Source organism: Pelodiscus sinensis, chromosome 8, assembly GCF_049634645.1.
Source record: "Pelodiscus sinensis isolate JC-2024 chromosome 8, ASM4963464v1, whole genome shotgun sequence".
Lineage (NCBI taxonomy): Eukaryota > Metazoa > Chordata > Testudines > Trionychidae > Pelodiscus > Pelodiscus sinensis.
Genome location: NC_134718.1, coordinates 33792538 through 33809193, shown reverse-complemented (window position 1 = coordinate 33809193; position 16656 = coordinate 33792538).

Sequence of the window (16656 nt, the reverse complement as noted above, 5' to 3'; positions counted from 1 at the left end):
TCTTCCTCGTAGAAAGAGATTTACCACTGTCGGCAACAGCTCCTCTGTTCTTTCAATTTTCTTTCAAAAGAACACAATTGCAGTGTGGATGTAATTGAAGGGTTTTTTTGGAAAAACGGCCATTTTTCTAAAAACACTCTGTAGTGTAGACATAGCTTCTGTGAGCCAGACATCTAATTTATTTCACAATGAGGAGAAGAAGCAACAGTCCTCCCCCGTTTCAACCAGCAAAAGAACAGAGATGACACTGACAGAGGGACTTTGCAGAGTGCCCTCTTGCCTATATGAATATTTCTACAGAGCACTAGGATTGACCCCATCCATCTACATAGGTAAGGGGGGCATGCAGAAATTGAAAAACTATTTAAAAGACAGGAACTGACCCTTAGAATCTTATTAGACAAAAGTGAGGCAGGTGCTGACAAGAATAGGAGAGAATGGAGATAAAACGTGTTACAACAGCAAAGGGGTTATGAAACAGTTAAGTTTTAAAAGCCCATTAAACATGAGGCTATAGGCCCTAAAAAGAAATAGGTTTCATATTCCTCATAACTTCTTCATTGGTATTAGACAGCTTCAAAGGTCATTTCATTTCACTTAAGTACCTACTTTTATGTCCTTCCCTGGGAAGTTTTCAAAATGTCAGAGGTTGATAACTTTGCAACAATTTCACAGGCAAATTGATCTGTTTGGCAACCACAACTCTTACTTGATTTTGACAAGATTCTCTTTCCTTCAGTAGCTGAGAGAATGTTACAGACCCCAAGTCCACCCTGCATTCCTCATCCCCAAAGCCCTTTTCCAATGATAGTCCAGACATTTCATGCCAAGCCTTGTTCATGCCATGTAAACACACCACCTACAAACACACAAGAGATCCAGCTGAAAGGCAGGCAAAGCACATCACCTATAGAATCAGAGAGCTAGAAGAGACCTCAGGAGACCATCAAGTCCAGCCCCCTGCTTAAGACAGGATCAATCCCAACTAAATCAACCCAGCCAGGGCTTTGTCAAGCCGAGACTTAAAAACCTCTAGGGATGGAGATTCCACCACTTCCCTAGGTAACCCATTCCACTGCTTCACCACCCTCCTAGTGAAATAGTTTTTCCTAATATCCAACCTAGATTTCCCCCACTGTAACTTGAGACCATTGCTCCTTGTTCTGCCATCCCTCACTTCTGTGAACAGCCTCTCTCCGTCCTCTTTGGAACCTCCCTTCAGGAAGTTGAAGGCTGCTTTTTAATCCCCCCTCACTCTTCTCTTCTGCAGACTAAACAAACCTAAATCCCTCAGTCTCTTCTCATAGGTCATGCGCTCCAGCCCCCTAATCATTTTGGTCACCCTCCGCTGGACCCTCTCCAATGCGTCTACATCCTTTCTATAGTGGGAGGCCCAGAACTGGACACAATACTCCAGATGTGACCTCACCAGAGCTGAATAAAGGGGAATAATCACTTCTCCAGATCTGCTGGCAATGCTCCTCCTAATGCAACCGAATACGCCATTAGCCTTCTTGGTTACAAGGGCACACTGTTTATTCATATCCAGTTTCTCATCCACTGTATCCCCAGGACCTTTTCTGCAGAACTGCTACTGTTCTTGTTGAACCTCATCAGATTTCTTTTGGCCCAATCCTCTAATTTGTCTAGGTCACTCTGGACTCTATTCGTACCCTCCCACCTATCTACCTCTCCCCCTAGCTTAGTGTCATCTGCAAACTTGCTGAGGGTGCAATCCATCCCCTCATCCAGGTCATTAATAAAGATGCTGAACAAAATCTGTCCTAGAGCTGGCCCTTGGGGCACTCTGCTTGATACCAACCACCAACTAGCCATTGAGCTGTTGATCGCTACCCGTTGGGCCAGACACTCTAGCCAGCTTCCTAGCCATCTTACAGTCCATTTATCCAATCCATATTTCCTTAACGCGCTGGCAAGAATGCTGTGGGAGACCATATCATAAGCTTTGCTGAAGTCAAGATATATCACATCCACCACCTTCCCCATATCTACAGAGCCAGTTACCTTGTCATTGAATGGCATCAGGCTGGTCAGGCATGACTTGCCCTTAATGAATCTGTGTTGACTATTCCTGATCACTTTCCTCTCTTCCAAGTGCTTCAAAATGGATTCCCTGAGGATCCCTTCCATGTTTTTTTCTGGCTAACTTTTCCAAATAGTTCTTCATTTGTTCTTTCTCCACTGAGGGCTGCCCTCCTCCTTCCTATACTGTGTTGCCTAGTGCAGTAGTCTGGGAGCTGACCTTGTCTGTGAAGACAGAGGCAAAAAAAGCATTGAGTACTTCAGCTTTTCCCACGTCATCTGTCACTAGGTTATCTCCCTCATCCAGTAAGGGTCCCACACCTTCCTTGACCACTCATTGGGTGTGTCTAAACTACATGGCTCTGTCGACGGAGCCATGTAGATTAGGCTGATCAGCAAAGGAAATGAAGCCACGCTCTGCTGACCAGCTGATGATCAGCTGTTTGTCGGCAGATCAGGACAGTCTGGACGTGCCGCAGTCGACAAGGAAGCCTTTGTCAACTGGCGCAGGTATGCCTCGTGAAACTTATTGCTAACATGCCCACAGAAACCTTCTTTGTTACCCTTCACATTCCTTGCTAGCTGTGATTCCAATTGCACTTTGGCCTTCCTGATTACATCCCTGCATGCCCGAGCAATACATCTATACGCTAGTCAAATAAGTTTCCACTTCCTTTAAGTTTCCTTTTTGTGTTTAAGCTCGCCAAGGATTTCACTGTTAAGCCAAGCTGGTCTTTTACTTGCCATCCATGAGTGCAAGGCCAGAGAAGCCAGGGGGGTCTACTAGCACATGGGGCCTGCTGCACCTTCCTCTTTGTTTTCTTCACTTCCTTCTCTCTCAATCACCTCTGTTTACCCTTTGACTTCCTAGTGCAGCACAGCCCTCCATTATGGCCCCCCATTATTGGCTTCTGGCGCCAATGCTGAAAGTTTTCAAGTCTCTTTTGCAAATGTCCTTGAGTGTGACCTAGGTCAGCCCTTTGGCTTTGTTACATCTATATCAGGCCCAGGCAAAACATGGCCAATGGCCCCAATCCAACCCACCAAGCCACCAGCCTAGCCCTGCCTGCCCCATTCCCACACACCACTCACAGCACCAGCTATAGGGCCAGTGCATCTCTGAGCACTGCCACAAGCCAGGGAGGGCAGAGGACTATGTGTGCTGCCCTACCTCCAGCAAAATTTCACAACCCCTATTGGTCAGTTTCTGGCTAATGGGAACTGCCTGTTTTCAGGGCAGGCAGTGCATGAAGTACCTTCCTTTCCATCTCACTGTGCTCAGAGTAGCACATGACCCCTCACAGCCGGCCTCTCTGAGCAGTGTGAGAGAGCTACAGCAGCCAGGAGAGCTGCCCGAGGGACCTGCTAGGCTGCTGGCCAGGAGCCACCCAGGTAAGGGCCTCACAGCCAAAACCTGCCTCTGGCACCTCAGCCCCACCCTGCCTCCAACCCTCTGCCCCCCCCATCCCATGTAACCTAAACCCTCTGCATTCCCACTCCTGAATACCTCCCTCCCAGACCCTGCACCCCAATCCCCTGCCCACAATCCAAATCCCTGCCCCAGGTTACAACCCCCTCAACCCAAACTCCCTCCCTGATCCCACACCCCTTCCTGCACCCAATACCCTACTCTAAGCTCCCTTCTGCATCCAGCCTTCCTCTCAGACCCCTCACGTCCTCCATTAACAGAATGGAAAAGTGCAGCTCTTGACCACTTACCAAATTCTTGGAGTGACTCACCATCAAAAATTATTGCCAACCCCTGATCTACATGTTCTCCATTCAAAACACCCTTTGGACTTCATCCATCTGATCCAAGTGGTCATGCCACAGAGATGTCTGTGTATGAGAGTAGTGATTAGCCTTGGCAAATTTGCTATCTCAGGTACTTCAGTGTAAGGAACTTGCTTTCCCACTTGATATTTAGAATATAGTGAAGATGGTGAGCGTGGAAGAGGTTTGGCCTGCTCTGGCCTGCTGTAGGTAGTCCAGGGTCTTGTCATCATACTGCAGCATGCTCAGAATGCACATCTGACAAACCCAGCTCACTGTTAATTTCCCGTTATCCCACATGCACTTTGCTATTTGGCTGAATGTGGTGACTACCTGTCTAATGTGAGAATTAGGCTTACCATGTAGAAATAAGTTACATGATATAGTTGATTCTAGATAGCAGGGCTTATGCACAACTTCTAATGCATTGCGATTAAAACATGTACAGTAAACAAATCTTATGGCAGAAATATGATCATGTTTAGGCTGATGATTAGTCCTAATTCACTATGAGCTAGCTCAAAATACTTACAGAGTTGCAGGAGCTCTTCTTCACTGTGTGCAACAAGCCCTGCATTGTCAAAGGAAAGAAACACTCTTACAGCAGGTGTTTGAGTTTGCTCTTTGCTTTTAGATGTCCAGTGGTGAAAGATTTTCAAGCTAATCTTGCATGGAGAGGTTTACCTATGGTGCTAGATAAAAAGGAGTGATGAAGCAGCAGACAGAATATACAAAATGCAAAAGACATCCCTCTTTCCCACCCCTGCAGATATCAGTGGTCATATAGATCACCTTTATATTGGACTACAGCTTTCATACCATCAAGGAAGGACAGAAATAGATTGAAAGAGACTGCGGGGGCAAACAATTCTCTAGCAGCTGGAAAAGGCCCTTTTTACTCACCAAGCCAAAAACCTTTTGAAAGATCCATGATAGCTATGTAGGTAGGTTTTCTTTGTTCTTGACATTTGTCTTGTAGTTTTCTTAATGCAAAGACCATGTTGATAGTTGATCTACCAGCAAGCTGCACAGGCTCTGGGTATACAGATTCTTTTAGGCATGACCTTTATGACTGTCTTACCCTAAAGTACCAAGGAGAGACTTCCTTTCATCATTGTTGCTATTACTCTCATTGCCTATAGATTTCAAAACATTATGTTGATATCTTTTGTTTCGTGGGGTATTCCTATTTACATCTAACCGGCAAGCCACCTGTGGTCAAATATTCTTAGGGAAAAAATACAATCCAATGTCGCAACAGGGTATTCAACCAGGGATGCTAGCTAATGAGTTGACTGTAAAACCCACCCACATCTACAGCAGTCTTCTTGGCTTTTTCCTTGCTAGAGGACAGTGTAATGTGTGTTGCATAGAGAACCTGCATCAGCTAGCCTGGTCTCGGACACATTGCTACATTCATGCCCAGCTCAATGATGGCTCTTTCTAGAGTCATTGATCTCTTTTAGATTTAGATAAACCAGTGCATATTGTCCTCACATGCCAACAAGAAAGTTTGACGAGAGTGACCATCCTAAGTCAACCTTGGGTTGTACTCCTAGGCCTTGGGCCCTCCATCTCACTGGGTTGCAAGACTGTTGTAACGAAACAGTCTCCCATGATAGGGTAATTTTGCTAATTACACTTGCATACCTAGAATTTGTGGGATGTGCCCAACTGAACACTAGCAGTGCTTTGATTGGATGCACGGCTCTCACAGTCCATGTTGTGTGCAATCATCATGCACCTCACTTCATGTGCCACTTTATTAATACCAGAAGGAGAAATAGTAGGTGAACGGAAACCAGCAGAATCTGGCAACTCTGCGTGTGGGCAACGGTAAACAAAATGTCTCACAGTCCACAGGTTACCCATCACTACCCTTGGCAGGAAAAGAATTAGAGGCAGAGGCTTGCCTTAGAACTAAAGCTTCCCTTTTGGCAGAACTGACAGTGTCCAAAGACTAGGAGACCAAGTCTTTTGAAAGCCCGTATACGACAGAAAATGCTGGAAAACAGTTGCAGTGCCACTATGTGATACTTGCTCCACAGTGGATTCGTTCCAAGATTTTCTTCTCTGGCCTTTGTTCAAAATACTAGATTCACAGCAGCAGAGTGAGACTGAGTTCCCCCTTGCAATGAAAAACAATATCCACAAAGGAGTATCTGGCATTCCCCCACCACCACTCAGTGAGTGACAAGATTCCCAGTGTACTTGTCAAACAGCTAACCAGCAGCAGTTTGTACTGGGACATGGCATTATTAGCAGGTACTAAATACATCTACTAAACAGAAAAGCTTGCTTGCAGCTGTTGTATGTCTCCTCCTGTCGTTTCTGGGAATGTTCACAGATGTATAATTGAGAACCAGCTGAAATATTATGGGCATGTTGGACACATCACAGAACATTTGGCCAAGATAATTTATCTACAATTCAAATCAGATTTTTCATTGTTCTGGCATTAGGCACATGAATCACAAAGGTGAGCAACATCAGTCTCCCTATGGCTGTCCATATAGGGCAAAATGATGTACAGGGGGTTAGGATTAGATGTTTTATGCTCACTGAATGGGTTATAAAGAAGTCACATTTTTTATGTTTAGGCCAAATTTAGAAACTCTACTATTGCAACTAACTTCATTTGTTTTTTCTGTATATAGGAATTTTCAGTGATATCTTAATTAAGTGCGATGAGTGCCTTCAGAAATTTACACAGCAGTTTTTATGAATCTATGATAACTGCATCAAAAATCATGTTAAATAAGCCTTCATTAGCTTTAAGCATGTCTGCAAATTCATAGAACAGATTCATGGCCATTGCTTTTCTGCAGTTGGTCTAGTAATGCAAAGAAGAGTCTGTGCAAACTGTACAGATTTATCCATAATGTGATACGGTTTTCCAATTTACAAAGATTAATATATACCCACAAAAATGCATCTACTGACAGAGACAGGCCACGACTGTTGCTTTGATGTCCATATTGTTTTGTTGATTAAACAGAGCACAAAAATTGAACTATTTCACTGACAGCAGAAATTGTGATATGCAATCCTAGCATTTATTTTCAGTCCACAATTAAAAAAAAGTGTAATACATTTACAAGTGAAATTTAAATCAGTTTTATACCAAATAGAATCTGGAGAGTCCAGACGACAAGAAACAAAATTACTTCCAGCTTTCTGTTCCTCTTACAGTAATGTGTAGCCCTGTAATTTTGTAAGTAATAAGTCAGTCAGTTATAATGAATGTATGTTATAGAAAAAGGTTTGGATTAAACTTAAACACAAGGGCTGCGTCTACACTGGCATGATTTTGTGCAAATACTTTTAACGGAAGAGTTTTTCCATTAAAAGTAATTGTGCAAGAGAGCGTCTATACTGGCATGTGCCTTTGCACAAAAGATTTGCTTTTGCGCAAAAGCATCCGTGCCAGTGTAGACGCTCTCTTGCACAAGAACATTTAGCCATCGGGCTTTCTTGCATAAGACACTGATGTTACCTGTCTACACTGGTCTCTTGCGCAAGAACACTTGCGCAAGAGGACTTATCCCTGAACGGGAGCGTCAGAGTATTTGAGCAAGCAGCACTGATTTTGTACATTACAACGTCAGTGTTCTTGCACAAATACTCATGGCCAGTGTAGACAGGAGGCAAAATTTTGTGCAAAAGCAACTACTTTTGCGCAAAATCTTGCCGATGTAGACACAGCCAAGATGTAGGCTTCAGACAGGCCAGGCAGCTTTGTTAACTTAGCTCCAGCTCTGTTTGATGTTAGCATGTTGAAGCGATGAGATGGAACATTGTAATTAGGGTTGCCAGATGGTTAAAACAAAAATACTGAATACACACACACCCAAAAAAAACACCAAGAAAAAATTTTGTTGAAGGGGGAAAAAAAGGGGAAGGGGAGTGAAACCAAAGTTGTTGAGCAAAAAAAAAAAAAAAAAAAAAACTTCAGGCTAGTCTGGATATTTAAATCCCACGCTTCATTAGCAATCCCACGCTTCGAACTAGGGGGCTAGTTAGACGTACCCTTCTTCATTCTGTGGTGCAATTGTGTAAATGTATTGCTTGTGTGAATGAGAGAGAGAATGTTTTGGAGAGATAAGAGTGAAGGCCACTGCATGGTCAGAGGAGGTCCAATGGTCAGAGGAGGGGCCGTTGACTGAGAAGCACCAAATAATTATCAACTAAGCCAGGTATGTCAAACTGGCATTTGGAAGGCCGCATGCGGCCCGATCAAAATTTTTTGTGGCCCACCAGAACATTTTTATAAAAAAATGAAGTGAGGCCCTCTGGCCACTTGGAGCATGTGACCGAGTGCCTGCTCACAGCTGGCTGGGCCACTCTGCACCGCAGCAACTAGTCACGGCCGGCTGGGTACTCTGCGCTGGGTACTCCAGCAGGTACTCATAGCTGGCCGCTGTACTCATGCCGCACCAGCGCCTCAGGCGGCAATGTTGACTCCGGGACACAGGTATTAGGTTGGGAGGGGCTGGGAGTGCCTGGCTCTGGGGCAGTGGGAGGCATTAGGTTGGGGATACCTGGCTATGGTGGAGAGAGGAGGTATTGGGTTGGGGGACTGGGAGTGCCTGGCTCTGGAGTAAGGGGAGGGCATTAGGTTGGTCTGGGGGAAAGCAAGGGGTTATTTTGTTAATATTTTGTCTTTTATTTATTTATTCCCAAATAAAATCACAAAATGTATATTAATTTTATATCAATAAATGTCAATTTTTTGCAATTCCATGAATAATTATATCTTTATGCAAAATCTCAAACTTACAAAGTATCTGCAATTTTCACAGAAGCCTGTTTTATTTGAGTAACCATGGTCTATACTTGCTTTTATTTCAACAAAACAAGTTATGTATCATATACTAAATTTAAAAGTACCTTACATTTCTATTTAAATTTAAAAATGTGAAATTAATTTAAAAATTATTTAATATGAGCAAATAAAAATTTTACACATCCAATTATTGTAATAATATAAAATATTCCTAAAACATAATCTATAATAATAAATAACTATGACTTTCCAATAAAGTACATTTTCTTTGGTGGCCCTAGGGTGCCAAATATCTGGTATTGGTGCCTTCTGCTTGGCACTTTAAATGTACCTTTTTTTTTTTTTTTTTTTTTTTAGGTGGCCCTGAAAGCTATCAGTTTTCATTTGTGCAGCCCTCAGTAGGCTTCAAGTTTGACATGCCTAAACTAAGAGAAAGAACACTGAAGACGCAAACTGGACCAAGGCAGACTGACGAACCCTGAAGTTAATGGCAAGCACCCCTTGATAGGGAACTGATGATGTCTTTCTGGTGAAAGTTAACACCTCGAACTGTTTGTCAGCATATCGATATCAAATCACTGCAAGAACAACTTCTTCCCGATAACATATGTCATAGGAAGATTGATTGTGATGCTGAGTGACTGATTAAGGCCTGACAAGTCAAAATGCATAGACTTGCGTGGAAGGAAAATCCTATAAAAGATGGGGTGTCTTGTATGGTTTTTCAGGTTCCTGAGCTGCTAAGACCATGGAGCATCAGTTCGGACTGACAAGAACCCAGCTCCTTCCTCGCACCCGACCTACCTGGCCAATAGGTTGCGCAGAGCAACAGACAGCTAACTATTCCATGAGAGAGAGAGAGAGAGAAAGCATATGCTACTTTGTTACATTATCAATAAATGCAGTATGTTGCCTGAAAAAGATCCCTTGTGCTTCTTTTAAGCATAATAAATGTCATCCTGTTATCTTTATGTACAAGGTTTCTACCCTACCAAAGCACACCAATGTATGAAAAAAATACAGCATGCAGCAATGTACTTTTACAGATTACAGGATTTCAAAATGTGTAAATGGATAAAGACAATAGCAAGTTTCTAGGAAATGTCTTTGGTAAGCATTTCAGCTTTGTTTTGTGTACTTTTTCATACATACTGTCCCAAAATGCTTTACCTTGAAATAGTACACCGCCCTCTATAAGAAGCAATGGCTATTCAGTCTAAACAATCTCTGTAGACAGAGGGATGCAAATCAAGCACATCAAAATTGATAATGAAGCAGGGTTTTAAATATCCCACACCTCATTAGCATAAACATGGCTGCCGCTTTTTTTCAAAACTGAGGTTTTTTTTAAAAAAACAGCAGTCTAGACACGGATCTGTCAAAAATAAAGCCTTTTTCGACAGGTCCTGTATTCCTCAAAAAATGAGGTTTACAGGATCTGTCAAAAAAGGCTTTATTTTCAACAGATCAGCATCTAGACTGCCTTTTTTTAAAAAAAAACTCCGTTTCGAAAAAATGTGGCAGCCATGTTTGTTAATGAGGCACGGGATATTTAAATCCCTGCTTCATTAGCAATTTCAATGTGCCTAATCTACATCTCTCTGTCAACAGAGAGGTGTAGTCTAGACACACCCTCAAGTGTGGTAATAAATTCAGTGTCCAAGTCAGAAGAAAAAAGAAATTAAGAAGTACAGGCAAGAGAGTTTTAGATGAAACAAAGTCAGATGGAGCTTCTATGAGCTATATGCACACAGGATGGCTATTCCTTGTGGCAGAAACGGCAAAGGAGACTTTTTTATAAATAAGCTTTGGTGAAACTAAACAAAGGAAGGGAAGTACTTGGCAAGGTGAACGATAAAGGGGCAGAGAATTACATAGTTTATGAGGCAGGCTAGAACTAAACAATTCAAAGGTGTTCAACACAAGGGAAATTTTGCATTGGATCTTAAAGTGAAAGAGAAAATCTAGTGCTTAGGGTGGTAGGGATGTGGAGGTAGGCTTTTCCATATGTGAGAAAAGGTCGTGATCAGAGCATTGTGGAAACTATACACTGTTCCATTTTGAGAGCTATGTAATCCAAGGAGTCAAGTTATTCTAAAAGTGAGAAGTTCTAGCTCAAATCATAAATTTGATGGTTTTAGAAAAAGTGATTCTACAAAACTGGCTCTTTGTCACAGCATCTATTTGATCACTTCCCATCTGGCTGCTCAATTACATCTTCTGAATTTGATAACAAAACCAAGTTTTTACTGCTGCCCACATTTGAAAGTTAATACAGCTGTGGGAAAATGGACTGCACTCAATTCATTATGGTTCAACAAAATTGTCAGCTGATTTCGATGCCACAATGTTTATTGCTGCTGATAATGGTGATGCTGTGTGAAAGAACACTGCTTGTACATCAGATGCCATGAGCAAGTGACAGTTAGAAATATTTTATTTCTGATTCAAACAGCAGCTTAGATATATTTGTTGTCCTTCTGTGGCTCCTATATCATAAAAACCACTGATTATCACTGCATTCAAAACTTGCTTCAAAGAAAGATTGAAACTAAAAAATATTTTGTAGTATGAGTGGAAGCATGAACTTGGAGAAAGGAGAGAGAGAAATGTAGCAGGGGGACTGAGAAGCAAAGAAAGAAAGAAAGAGACTTAGGTCCTCAACAATAAAGCAGCCCAAGCTTATAAACAAGTTCGATTTACTTTGGCAAGTCACACCCTACCCGATACCAACATAGGGCAGTCCTGCTGAAGGCAATGGGATGTAGCATGACGTCTACAGCCCTACCAAATTCATGGTTCATTTTAGTCAAGTTCAGTTCTAAGATTTTTAAAATAATAATTTTCACAATTACAGCTATTTAAATCCCCAAAAGGGAACTGAGTGGGTGGGGAGGGTCATAAGATTATTTAAGAAGGGTCATAACATTGCCACCCTTATTTCTGTGATGCTGCTGACAGCAGTGCTGCCTTCAGAGCTAGATGGCTGGAGTATGGTGGCTTCTGGTAGGGATGCCAGCTCTGAAGGCAGCCCCACTGTCAGCAGGGGTGCAGAAAAAAGGACAGCAAGGCATGGTATTGTCACCCTTATTTCTGTGTTGTTACCTTTAGAGCTGGGTCCTCCTTCAGCAGCTGCTGTTCTCTGGCCATCGACCTCTAAAGGCAGCACAGAAGTTAAGGTGGCAATACCATGACCTCCCTACAATAACCTTGCAACCTGCCCATAACTCCCTTTTGTGTCATGACCCTCACTTTGAGAAACCCCGGTCTCCTCCATGAAATAACCTAGGTAAAAGTTCACAAGACTAGATTTCACAGGAGACACTAGATTTCACAGTCTGTAATGCGTTTCTCTCAGACATGAATTTGGTAAGGCCCTAAGCACGTTTGTAAGGCCGGGACAGGCAAAATCCAGTCCACCAAACCACCATATCCAGCCTTCCTCCATCCCACAGCCCAGTGGGAGCCTTGGGCAAGCTCCCTGTCTACCACATCCCCATATGCCACTCAAAGCAGCCAGCTGTGGGGCCATGTGCTTCTCTGAGAGCCACACACCCTTGGGAGGAAGGGAAGGCTTTGTATGCTGCTCCCAACACTAACACAATCTCACAGCTCCCATTGGCCAGAAACTGGCCAATGGAAGTTGCCTGGACCATGTTTGTGGCATGGGCAGTGATCAGAGGGGCCTCCCCAGGGATGCGTGGCATGCAGAGATGCACATGGTCCCCGCAGCCAGCCACTTTGAGCAGCATGCAAGAGTACAGCAGGCAGGGAGCCTGCCTGAGGGTCCTGCTGGACTGCTGGCCAGGACCATCTAAGGTAAGCAACTCCCAAACAGAAACTCACCTGGTACCACACCATCTCCCTCCCCCCAATCCTCTGCATCCCTACCCCAGGCCACAGCCCAACCCTCTGCACCCCCACTCCTGCACCTATTTCCCCTCCTAATCCCCTGCTGTCAGCCAATGGTCAGGGCAGTGTATGTGTGTGTGTTACCAGGGAAAGGTTTAACGTTCGTGACTTTACCGCTAGGACCGGGGTCCCATCGTGGAGGGCAGCCAACAGGCTGACAGACGCCCCAGAGTTTATAGGAAGAGCTTATTACATCTCAGATTTCAGCTGATAGGATACAGAATCCCTTCGCAGCGGGCAGTCTAGGGAAGACTGAGAGATGCCCCAACGGATCTGTCACCTGGGAGTGACACGATCCAAAACGCCCAAGCTCTTCCTATATCTGTCCCTTATGACCGGCTGAAGTTCTTTTAAATTGTGCTTGGTTCTGTTACAGCAACTGAAGGAGTCAGGTTAAAGCTTAAACAGTTACTATTTTATTGTTACAGGGTAAACTTAGCTGTTAAATGCTACTACTGTGTTACAGATAACACAGCCACTACAAAGGACAGGACAGAAATTACACTAATAAGTCACTTACAGGTACCATGAAACCTTTTGGTTCTCTGAGCTCTGATTAAATGCATGCAAAAGACACCTAGCAGGTATATATTCTCACCCCTGCGTTCCAGACTCGGCATGGCCAGCGTCTTTCTCTCAATCCCTCGGGAAGAAGTAGGGCGAGGTTGGGTGTCCCACAAACCTCGGGAGACAATCAATACCTGCCAGCAGGTGTAGATGACTGGCGCTCAAATGGGGTGGGCTACTAAACCCCTCTTTATACCCCTTGGGTCACGTAGGCTTCTTCCTGGTCTCAAGTGGCCAATTAGGAAAAATGGCTTTGAACACCAAGTTTCCCACGAAGGGTGCAAAGCATAATTCACACCTGGGAAAATGCAGACAATGGGCACCTCTGGTATGTGATGGGCGAAGATTCCTCTTCTGGGACAGTGCAGGCGTGTCAATTACTGGTACTAGCCATCAGGGCGACAGGTGGCTTCAGGTCGTCAGCTTGCCCATTTACTGTCTGGTTTCTGTTTATGGTAGAGCCAGGGACAGGCAGCACACCTGTGTTCCCAGGGCATCAAAGGCTGACTGCCTTTCTAATGCTCTCGGGGGGGGGGGGAGGACAAGATGGGGTTCATGTCTGGCTACACCTGCCCTAGGTCACACCCCAAAATCTTGAACCCCTGCCCTAGGTCACAACCCCTTCCTACACCCCTTCCCCAATTCAGGTTCCTCTCCTGAATCCATACTCCTTCCCGGACCCTGCACCCCAGCCCCAGGTCACAACCCCTTCCTTCACCCAAATTCCTTCACAGACCCCACTCCCTCTCCTGCATCCCAAACCCTTATCCTGAGCTCTCTTCTGTACCCAATCTTTGCCCCAGACCCCATACCCCTTGTATTAATACCATGGAAGAGTGCAGCCCTTGACCATTTACCAAATTCTTGTAGTGCCCTCACATCAAAACTTACTGCCTACCCCTGAGGTAAGGGGCCACACATGAACCCCTTTGTAGGATTAGGATTTCAGTAAGTTCTTTGAAACTGGGAGTTGATATTCCCTTATAGCCTGTACAATACTAAGCACATTGTCAGTGCTCGAAAAATAACAGTAAGGGAGAATAAAGAGGAAATACAATGTATAAAAACAGAAGTAAAGCTATAAGATGGCGAAAGAAAAGCTGAAAAAAATAAAGCAAGACTTCAAAAAAATGCAGACTCTTCAGGAGGAAAAAAAGGAATTTTAATGAAAAGTCATTTTTAAAATGTGTTGTACACACAGCAAGCCTCCGGGTACAATGCTTGAAGTAGAAATTAAACAATTTCTACGTAATGTAATTAAGAGGAAATCAGGCTGAATTCTTTCAAGTTTATAGAAAATACACTATGAAAGTACATCTCCATTTTGCTTTGTGATTATTTTAAAACAGATTTCATGGCTCTCACATTTCTGGCTGCTTACAACAGAAAAATGTTTCTTTCTTGGATACATTCTCAGAGCTCTTTAGGACTCAGGACTGCACTTTTCGTGCACAAAAGCATTGGCTAATATGATCAAATTCTACTAGATGGCATTTTTCTCTTAAAGTGAAATCACTTTTTGGGGGTGGCAATTTTTGTTTGTAAGGAAGTGATAAAATTATTAATGAAATCAAATGAGGTATCATTAACACCAGCATTTCCCAAACTACGGGCCGCAGCCCGGTACCTGGCCACAGGAAAAAAATACTGGGCCACAGCATACCTGGTGGCTGCCAGCAGGGCCGGCCTAAGGCCGATTCAGGCCCCGCGCCCCTGAACCCGGAAGTGCCAGCGAGTTACCAAGCCAGGGGACCTGCTCCACCAATACATGGAGCTGCGTCTCTCCCCCGGCTCCACCTGGAGTGGGCCGGGGCCCCCGCGCCAGCCCCCCCACGTGTCCTCCCACCCCACCCCCAGAGCATCCCCGCCGTGCGCAGCTCCTCCTCACTGCCAGCTGCTGCCCATGTGCAGCGTTGCATGTGGGCGGGGACGATGCCCAGGCATGACGTGATGTCACGTCCCGGGATTTTAAAACTCTTCAGAGGCACATGGCAGGGCCATGCTGGCTCCAGGTTCGGCCTCCTAAGCGCAGCCTCCGGCCCCACAATGTGGAAGGCAGAAGGTAGGGAACGGGCTTGGGTGGCGAGGCGGAGGCGGAGGGCAGAAGGAGAAGGGGCTTGGGAGGGGAAGGCACTCAGGGACAGGGTGCAGGCGAGAGAGACAAATGCCAGGGGGCCAAGTGCAGACAATGAAGAAAAGAGCAGGAGGGGAGGTGTCAGTGGGAGGGGGGACAGGGTGTTGCTGGAAGAGGAGAGGAGAGGGGAAGGGCATTGGGGACTGGAGGAGGAAGTGCTGGGAGAAGGCTTGAAAGAAGGGGTGGGCATGAAGAAGGCCAGGATGAACCAAGTCATGTGTGAAGGCACAGAGGGGCAGGAGGGGAATGGGGCAGAGATGGTGAGGGAGTGGGTATTAGGGAAAAAGAGAGTAAAAGGGGGTAGGAGCAGTAAGGGAAGGGGGAGGCACCAAGAGGGTGCAGGGCTAGGGGAAAGTGCAGGTGCCAGGGGATTTTGGGGTGAGGAGGAGGGGACAGCTGGCCACCGGAAGTAGCACTGGACGGGGGAATCGGGGCAGGCTGAGGAGATTGGGGGGCCGGTGGAAGCAGGGCTGCCGGGGGGTGCGAGGTTGGGGCAGGGAGCTGGCCGGGGAAGATGTGGAGGGGGTGAGAGAAGGGGCCGCCGGAAGGAGGGCTGTCGAAGGGAGATTGGGAGGAGAAGCGGGGGAGAACTGGCTGCCCGGGAGGGGGTTGAGGGAATTGGGGCTGGCCAGAGGCGCAGCAGGGGGAGAAGCGGGAGGAATGAATCGGCCTGCGGGGAGTGGGACTGACCCGTCCATATGTAGATATTGGGGTGCTGCCCCCGTTCCCCCTTCCCCCCCCCACAAAGCACAAAGGATGAGTTAGTCCAGCCCGGGGATTCTATTGTCCCCTCACACACACCCCTCGAGTAGTTGCGAACTGTCTGGCTGGTAGACACACTCATGCAGCCTGAGCACATTTACCAGCCAGGCAGTTCGAAACTACAAACTGATACATCTAGTAATAATACAACTTACCTAATGAGAAAATACCAGACATATTATTTGTTTTTTATGTGTTTATATTTTTGGGCTGCAAAAAGCAGTATTGAAAAAAAGGGTTCCAACTAAAGTAAAAAGTTTGGGAAACCCTGGTCTAACCAGCTTTCTGTCTGTCTTACAGTCCATTTATCCAATCCATATTCCTTAACTTGCTGGCAAGAATATTGTGCGTGACCATATCAAAAGCTTTGCTAAAGCTGGCACTGGGGGTTTTGGGAGGACCAGAAACAACTTATTTGAATATTCATCATGTGATTAATAAATATACAAATGAACATTACCAGTCCTCCAACCGTTTGTGAATGGATTTACTGGTCCCCGTGTCAAAAAGTTTGGGAACCCCTGATTAACACCATATAGCATTAAAAGTCAGACAGGTCATCTGCAATCCCAAGCTGAGCTACGTGACACTGGAATGTTGTGCTATTGGGACTCTCATGGCTACATCGTTGCATGCATATTTGAGTACTTGTTTGCTGAATAGCTCATATGCCTTGGAA